The sequence below is a fragment of the Triticum dicoccoides genome, chromosome 4A, assembly GCF_002162155.2.
Source record: "Triticum dicoccoides isolate Atlit2015 ecotype Zavitan chromosome 4A, WEW_v2.0, whole genome shotgun sequence".
NCBI classification, from domain to species: Eukaryota; Viridiplantae; Streptophyta; class Magnoliopsida; order Poales; family Poaceae; genus Triticum; species Triticum dicoccoides.
In genome coordinates, this window is record NC_041386.1 from 674,140,795 (window position 1) to 674,150,387 (window position 9,593).

A 9,593-nucleotide genomic window follows, 5' to 3' on the forward strand; every position below is an offset into this window, starting at 1 on the left:
GGTCGTGCTGGAGGAACAGAACGGATACGGGTCCGGCAAAAAAAAACAGATAAGGGTGGGCTCTTGAATGACGTGACGGGCTTTCTATTGGACTAAGGACGGGCCGGCCGCACTCGAGGTTGGCTGGCCCGATTTCCCAGCCCATCAAGCCTAAATTTTCTCTCAAAAAAATGTGAGCAAACTATGCGGCAAACGAGCCATTATCAGCGAGATCAAATTGCAAGCGTCTTTATTTGATTGTAATTTTTTTAAGGTTGTGCTGTCAATGTTGAAGCACATAGTTTAGTCAGGTTTTCTTTTTCGTTAGGTCTGGGGCGTCACGTTTGGTGTGGTTAGTGCCACGACCCGAGCTCTATCCTACACTCTATGGTGTTTGATGAACAAAACTTGGTTTTATCCACGGAAATGAGCAGCGAGCAAGCCGCAGATGGACCAGCCCAAGTAGCTAGGATCGGTTTCTTACTACACTATTTTTTTCCAGGTTTTTCCTCTATTTTGTTTTCTTTCTTCACTAGTTTTCCTTTCTTTCTTTCTTTCTTTTTTCATTTATCTTGTTACTTTTTTCATATATTTAACATTTCCAAAAAATGTTCCAAAATTGTTTGGAATTCGATTTCCTCATGTTTTTTTCAAAAACATTTCATGCTTTGAAAAGTATTTGAAGTTTTAAAAATTCTTTCACGTTTTTCAGAAAATGTCCACAATTTTGAGTGTTTCTAAAAAATTGTTCAACTTTTCAAATTTTGTTTAGAGATTTAAAAAGTATTCATTTTAAAAACAATCGTGTTTGGAAATTTTCAAAAGGTTACATTCAAAAAACAATCACATTTTGAAATTTCAAAAAAAAGGTTCAGATGTGATGTTGCGATTAGTTTTTAAAGTTCAACGCGTCCTAGTAGTTAGCAGAGTTTCATGAGCTTGAGTAGCTAGCCATGCGCCCTTTGCTCACACATCACTTTCTACATTTTGACCAATTTGCGCTAGAGTGCAACACGCTCCTGGGCTGGCCCACCAGGACGCGCCCTCTTTGTGGGCACTCTCCTATTTGATGCAAGGAGGTCTACAACTATCTAACACATATCCTGCTCCCACATAGGTCACTTTTAGGCCTTGAGAGTGCATCAAGTTACGTGCCCAACTATTGCCACGTGTCGTGCAATGGGTACACCCTTAGAATTTTTGTTTTCTTACACATGTTTTTCGTTTTTTCATGAAGCCGTGCTTTTGTGTGGGAAACACAACTTCCCGAGAAGGAAAAAAGCACAATTTTGCTTCCCTAACAGGCAAAGCACAACTATAATTCCCCCCAAAAAGGAAAAGCATGGCATGCTCTTGGATGAGATGCATAGGTAGTGCTTCTCTGAGAAGGAAAAAGCACATCTATGCTTCTCTGAAAAAAGTGCACGCCTGTGCTTCCCTGAAAAAAAGAGAGGCATGGCATGTGCTTCTGGAAAATGGAAACGCATAGCATGTGCTTCCACGAGAAGCAAAACCGTGTTTCCTGAAAAGGAGAAAGCACAACTGTTCTTCCAAATATTATGAAAAAGCACAACCGTGATTTCAGGTTACGTTTTTTCGGTTTTGATTTTTTCCTTCTTTGGTTTATGTATTTTTCGTTTTCATCCTTTTTTTGTTTTTGATTTTTCGTGAAGAAAAAGTTCATCGAAACATGGGACCTAGTTTTAAAGATCTCGACGTGAGAAATCCAACGATTTAAATGGTTTATGATTTAAATGCACGGTTCAAGAGATAAAAAAATTTTAAAAAATGAATTCATGAAGAAGCATAGTTTAAAAAACTGAACCAGAAACCGAACCGGAAAGGTTGTCGGTTCAAGTTTTTAGCGGTCGAACCGCCGGTTCACCGGTTCGATAATCGATTTTTTAAGCAATAAGATAATATATGTGGTATTATAGTCTGTAACAATGGTCAAATAAAATTATATCCATGTAGTGGACAACAAAGTAGCACAACCAAGTTGGTTATTGGGCCATGGGTAGGCCCCATGTACTGCTCACACGACTTTGGATCAATTCCCAATTTCCTAATTTCTATTAAAACATTTTTCCTGTTTTTCCCGGTTCTATGGGCCGGTATTTTCACCAGTTTTCTAGAAAACCAGCCGGTTCGACCGGTTTTCTCTGGTCTGATTGCAGAACGGTCTTATTATCTTGACAAATCACTAAGGTTGTCAGTTCCGATTTTTTCGGTTCAACTGCCAGTCCAGTCCGGTTTTTTAAACTATGCGAAGAAGGGGAAATTCCCATGTTCCAACAAGTGGCACACACGCAGTGCGCCACTTGTCAGCACCAATGAAGGTGGGGGGTGCCTTTGCAAAAAGGTACCCCTTAATTAGTGATTTCACAAAAAATAGGCTAAATAAATCCATCAAAGTTTTCCCTGTAAATTACAATAATCCAAATAAATTATATATTGATTTCTTTTACAATCAAAAGTATATACTGATTAATACTACCACATTGCTGGTTGAGCACGGCATAAACCAACACATAAAGGCATCTTCAACGCTTAAAGGTGCACCCTCAGATGTCCACGCTATCCTTTAAATATCCACCCTTCCCATTTTAAAAAATATTTCCAAATATTTAAAATACACGACTTGTTAATTTTTAGCTAGAAATCTAGGAAATTTACAAAACTTGGGAATTGTCCATCTAATATGGTCTACTTTTTATGAAAATTGGAGTGGTGCAATTTTGCACCCTGTTTTTTGTACCCGCTTCCCAAGAAACACCCATTCTTGACACTTAGAAAATAGAAAATGATTTTTTTGTACAAAAGGTTGGAAAATCTATTTTGTAACATTATTTGTAATGGTAATATTCACCTATATGTCTAATTTGGGCACATTATAATAAATTATGCAATGAATATGGTCATCACCTTGGTCGTTTGACTTGAAAACCATGAATGTTCATACACGATAGCCTGTTTTGTGAAGGATATTTTTCTTTCAAAATTTTCATATTGAAAGTTTGTTATTTTCATCCTAACTAGTACACATAAAAGGAGTCCATATGAAAGGCTTGCATTTTTTGGACTTGTATCCTTTCTGTTTCATTTTTCCCAAACAAGGTCAAAATGGCCATTCATGGAAAGGGGCTGAATCTCTCAAACTCTAAGTGGTTCTTTCATATAATTACTACTTGCGTACACTTGAAGTTCAAATTTGAATTTAAATGTGCAAAAGTAGCTAGAAATCTAGAAGATCCAGAAAACATGTGAATTTTCTAAAAATATGGTTACTTTTTGTTGAAAATTGGAGTGGTGCCATTTTGCACTATGTTTTCTTTACCCATTTCACAAAAATATCCATCTTTTACACTTAGAAAAATGCAAAAAATATTTTTTGTACAAAATATTGCAAACTCTATTTGGCATCATTGTTTTTGATGGCGAGATGCACGTAAATGCCAAGTTTAGGCCCATTGTCATAAATTATACAATAAATATGACCATTGCCTTATTAATTTGAGACCATATTTTGGCATGGCAATAAGTGTAAATAACATGGCCTAAAATGAAAAAGTTCTCAGCAATGAAAATTCATCTCGTTGAAATGAAAAACTTTGATTTTGGGATCATCTTTACCCGAGGTCGTATGCAATCTCGGCAACCAAAACAGTGTAGTGCATACCCCCTTTTGCCGAGTGTAGCAGTCGGGAAAGCACATTTTGCGCGAGTTTCAATATTTTACCGAGAGTTTTTTCCACGACACTTGGCAAAACACCCGTGGGGGAGAAGGCGGGGTGGGGCCAGGCCATGCAGAAGAGAGGGCGGGAAGGGGCAAGCTCGCAACCTGGGGGTGGGGGTGTCAAGGGCTTAGCCCCAGCGGCGGGGGAGCTGTCGAGCGGGCGAGGGAGGCTGGGAGGCGGCTGGTCGTGCTGGAGGAACATAACTGATGCGTGTCCTGTAAAAACATGTAAGGATGGGCTCTTAGGCGACATGACATGCTTTCTACGGGACAAAGACAAGTCGGTCATACTAGAGGCTGTCCGGCCCAATTTCCCAGCCCATCGAGGCTAAATTTTCTCTAAAAAAATGTGAGCAAACTGTCTGGAAATGAGCCATTATCAGTGAGATCAAGTTGGAACCGTCTTTATTTGATTGTATTTATTTTCTAAAGATGATGCTGTCAACGTCCAAGCACATAGTCTAGACATATTTTCTCTTCCGTTAGGTTTGGGACATCATGTTTGGTTGGCCCAATGCGATGACCCAAACTCTATCCCACACTATGGTCTTTGATGAATAAAACTTGGTTTTACCCCAAAAAAATCTGGGAAATGAGCAGCGAGCAACAGATGGACCAGCCCAAGTAGCTAGGATTGGTTTTCTTACAATATTTTTCAGTTTTTTTCCTTTTTTTGTTTTCTTTCTTCACTAGTTTTCCTTGCTTTCTTTCCTTTTCCTTTTCCTTTTTCTGTTTCTTTTTCTTTTTTTATAAATTCAACATTGCTAAAAAAAATGTTCAAACATTGTTGGGAATTTGATTTTTTTTCATTTTTCTAAAAAATGTTCATGATTTGAAAAAGTTTGAAGTTTTTTTAAAATCTTTCACGCTTTTAAGAAAATGTCCACAATTTGAGTGAATTTTCAAAAAATGTTCAACTTTATGAATTTTGTTTAGAGTTTTTAAAAATATTCATTTTAAAAACAATCATTTTTTGAAAATTTGAAAAAGGTTGCATTAAAAAATAATTTATCTTTGAAATTTCAAAAAAGTTCGTGTTGCAAAAAATGTTCAAACTCAAAAACTTGTTCAAGTTTTCGAAAATTTATTCATAAATTTGAAAAAAGTTCGTGTTCCAAAAAATATACATTTTAAAAACCATCGTGTTTTGAAATTTCAAAAAAATCTTAGATGTGATGTTGCGCATCTATAATACCCAATAATTCATCCTCACTACCATATTTCTCTTGACATGCAGTCTATCCACATCAGCAATGAACATGCAGCCATCGATGAAAGCAAATCTGCCACATTGGAAATCCTGCCTTTTTCCCTTTTCAACGAAAGGAATCGTGTATTTTTTTACCAGCGTCGCACTGATTGTTGCCTCTTCCTCTTATTGCCTCTTCTCCCGATGATTCTGTTCATCTTCCCTTCGCCAATAAATCTCAATTGTCTTCCCAATTCTTCTCCTCCCCTCTTTTAGCTCTCCATCTTTCCATAATGCATCGCCGCCGGCAAAGCCGTCTATGGCCAACAACACCAAAGATCTGCGCGGTGATGCTGTCTCGGAGCCCCATGATTGCCGCCAGTGGGTGCTATGCTAGCCCAACACCATGGATTCAACCCGACCTTCAGGCGAGCCACGCATGCCATTGTCGGATGTGAGTGGTCTCTTTCCCCTCTATTACTTCGACCTAAACGGTCTTTCTTATTTAGTGTGGAGGATCTGATTTCCAGTCGAAGTAGCTGGGAAGGTCAAGAGCGCTGGTCCCCAGGTTTAGTTTACTGTTTACTCGGCGGTGCTGACGGTGCGTGGACACACAACGCATCCTTCTGCATTGACTTAACATGATCCCCACCTGTTCGCATGATGTGACATACATGGTGCCTGCACTCTCATCTCCTCCTTGCATCCCACATACTTGGTTACTGCAATAGTTGTGAATAAGTGATGAATCATAAGATTAAAAAATGATGTTCTTTCCCCTCTACAGTTCTCCCTTGAAAGTAAAGGAAGATGATTTTCATAATAGTAGATTAACACCTAAAAAGATCCAACTGTACTTATCCATCACCCTCCCCGGAAGTTGCCATGTAGATTAGCCGATCTTTAAGAGTAAGTGGCACTTTCTTGCAAGCTGAAATGACATGCTATTGGCTTCTTGATACAGTTAGTGTTAGTGCAATATATGGTAGTACAGTTTTCCTACTAATAAATGTTGTTCATATGCAATCTGTCACACGTATGTCTTGGATCTACTACACTAAATGCCTGCATGCCAGAGAGTTAACTATGGAGCCCTGCTACTTCAAATTTGAAACCCACCCGCCGCCTTTGTTTAATTGTATTGGTCTATATAGTTGCTTTCGGCTTTTAAAGAGCTTATTAATTTTAATTATAGAGTCTAGATGCTAAAACAAAATTGTTTACACATGAACATTATACACCAAGACGCCAAATTGCATGCTCAAAGAGTTGCGGCGATTAAGGTAATAACTTTTCCTGATAATTGTTTCAATTGTATGTTTTTGTAAAATACAAGCAATTGAACTAGAGCTGATAGTGACCTATTTCCCACTCTGCCTTAACTCAAGAGAATAAAAGGTACTGCTCTAGCAAGGAATCATGCTTCGGGAAAACAGAAGGCATTCTTCAGGGATCCTAAGAATCGGCTCAAGAGAAGCATTACCATGGAAGGTAACTGGACTACATTTCCTTCTACTCACAGAAATAGTTTTCACAATTTCCTCAATTTCTGTGGACTTACAAAGTTTGGTTGTTTCTGTAACTAGCTGTATGTTATCCGTGTGTTCTTAGTAAGTACATTTATTTACCCTCTTCATTTTGATTTTGAGTGGTAGTATGGGAATGGGTTGTCATCTTACGCCATCGCCTTCTTTTCCCTGGATTCCCACCAAAAATGGAACCTACTATAAATTTGAACACCATTTGGCACCCCAAAGGGTCCGGCCATGGCAGCACACATCCTTCCTTGCCTTCTCATGTGATGCATCACAACTGGCGAAGTAGCAAGTACTACTGCTGGCCATGCCAAAGCTACCTAGCTTGCTTTTAGATAACAATCGGTTCCATTTTATGAAGAGGGAGCAACATGTCAGTCGTATCCCAATTGAATCCGGGCCTTTGTTGCCATAGAAGGGGCAGGAAGATGAAGTCATTCCTGCCATTTATATGTCCAGATCTTCACACCTACACTAATCCCCTGAAGGCATGTCCTTTTAGTGGAAGAAATGCATCTATGCCATGAGGGCCTGATGTGCATGACTCTATATTCACCTTTTTTAGCGATTGGTATGTAGCTTGTCGCCATGTATAAATTTAAGGTGTATGGATGTCTTACTGTTGGATCTTTTTAATATTTTGGAATTTCTCTTTCAAATGTATTCTGCTCCTATATTACAAATAACTCAACAAGCATTAGTGCTTTTGTGTTGGGCACTCTCTGTTCAGTGTAATATTCAGCTTTAGACTAGGCTGGCCATGTTTTCAGTGAAATTCCCATCATACTATATGCTCTATTTTTTAATGTTAGTGATGCATTTAATTCCCCACTAAAGGGTGACACGTTCTAACTACACAAATACGGAGATACCCTGATATACCATTTCTCTCACGATTCACAAAATACCATCAAAGGTTTAAAAATATATTAATTGTTTACTTATTTTCACTCCATAATCTTCCTAAAAGTACCACCAAAGGTTTTAAAAAGTATTTTTTTTCATCATTTAATTATTTTCACTCGACAAGCTTCTTCATGTAAAGTACTAAGAGTTCCCGCAACAACGCGCAGGGTATCATATAGTACTTTTTAAAGTTCAACATGGCCTAGTAGTTAGCAGAGTTTCATTAGCTTGAGTGGCTAGCCATGCGCGCTTTGCTCAGACATCACTTTTTAGATTTTGACCAATTTGCAATAGAGTGCAGCACGTTGCTGGGCCGGCCCACCAGGACGCGTCCCCCTTTGTGGCCACCCTCCTATTTGATGCAAGGAGGTGTCCAACTATCTAACAAGTATCTCATCAGGGGATTTCACAGAGGTCACTTTTAGGACCTGAGAGCGCATCAAGTGATGCGTCCAATTGCTGCCACCTGTTGTGCGCTGGATACACCCTTAGATTTTTTTTACACATGTTTTCTTTTTTTCTTGGTTTCCCTAGGTTTTGATGAAAAAAATCATTTTTTTATGATTTTTCATGAGGCGGTGCTTTTCCGTGGGAAGCACAGCTTCCCGAGAAGGAAGAAAGCACATTTTTTGCTTCCCTGTAAAAAGGGAAAGCACAACTATACTTCCTTAAAAAAAGAAAAGCATAACATGTTCTTCGGTGAGATGCATAGGTAGTGCTTCTCTGAAAAGGGAAAATGACATCTATGCTTTTCCAAAAAAAATAGAAAAACGGTGCTCCCCGAAAAGGAAAGGCACATATGTGCTTCCCAGAAAAAAGAGAAGCATGGACTGTGCTTCTTGAAAAGGGAAAAGCACAACCTATGCTTGCACAAGAAGCAAAACTGTGTTTCCCGAAAAGGGAAAAGCACAATTGTTCTTCCCAAAAATGAAAAAAAGCAAAACCGTGATTTTAGTTTTTTTTTTCTTTTTTTGCTTCCTGTATTTTTTGTTTTCATATTTTTTTGATTTTTTATTTTCGTGAAGAAAAAGTTCATCGAAACTTATTAACATGCGAGCTAGTTTCAAAGATCTCGGCGTGAGAAATCCAAAGATAAAAATGGGTCCTGATTTGAATGCGCGGTTCAAGAGATAAAATATTTTAAAAAATTAATCTAGAAAAGGGGGAAATTCCCATGTTGCGAGAAGTGGCACACATGCCATGTGCCACCTGTCAGCACCAATGAAAGTGGGGTGTGACCTTTGCAAAAGGTACATCCTAATTAGTGATTTTACAAAAATAAGCTAAATAAATCCATTTTAAGTTTGCCCTACAAACTAAAATAATCCAAAAAATTATATATTGATTTTTAAAAGTATATACTGATTAATACTACCACATTCCCGGTTGAGCACGTCGTAAACTGGCACATAAAGGCACCTCCAACGCTTCAACGTACACCCTCAGATGTCCATGGTATCCTTTAAATATCTGCCTTTCCCATTAAAAATATATATTATTTTCATTAAATATTAAAAAAATACACCAATTGTTAAATTTTTAGAGATAAATCTAGAGATTTTGGGAATTGTCCATAAAATACGGTCTAATTTTTGTGAAAATTGGAGTGGTGCATTTTGTACCCTGTTTTTGGTACATGCTTCACAAAAAGCACCCTTTTTTACATTTAGAAAATAGAAAATGGTTTTTTTACAAAAAAAAGTTGGAAACCCTTGTTGGGTAACGTAGTAATTTCAAAAAATTTCCTACGCACATGCAAGATCATGGTGATGGCATAGCAACGAGAGAGGAGAGTATTGTCCACGAACCCTCGTAGACCGTAAGTGGAAGCGTTATCACAACGCGGTTGATGTAGTTGTACGTCTTCACGACTCGACCAATCCAAGCACCGAACGTACGGCACCTCCGTGTTCAGCACACGTTCAGCTCGATGACGTTCCCCGGGCTCCAATCCAGCAAAGCGTCGGGGATGAGTTCCGTCAGCACGACGGCGTGGTGACGATGATGATGTTCTACCGGCGCAGGGCTTCGCCTAAACTCTGCGACGATATGATCGAGGTGGAATATGATGGAGGGGGGCACCGCACACGACTAAGGAACGATCCGTAGATCAACTTGTGTGTCTATGGGGTGCCCCCCTCCTCCGTATATAAAGGGGGAGAGGAGGAGGGGGCCGGCCAAGAGGGGAGGCGCGCCCTAGGGGGGGCAAACCTACTCCAAGTAGGTTTGGCCCCCCTTTCCTATTAGG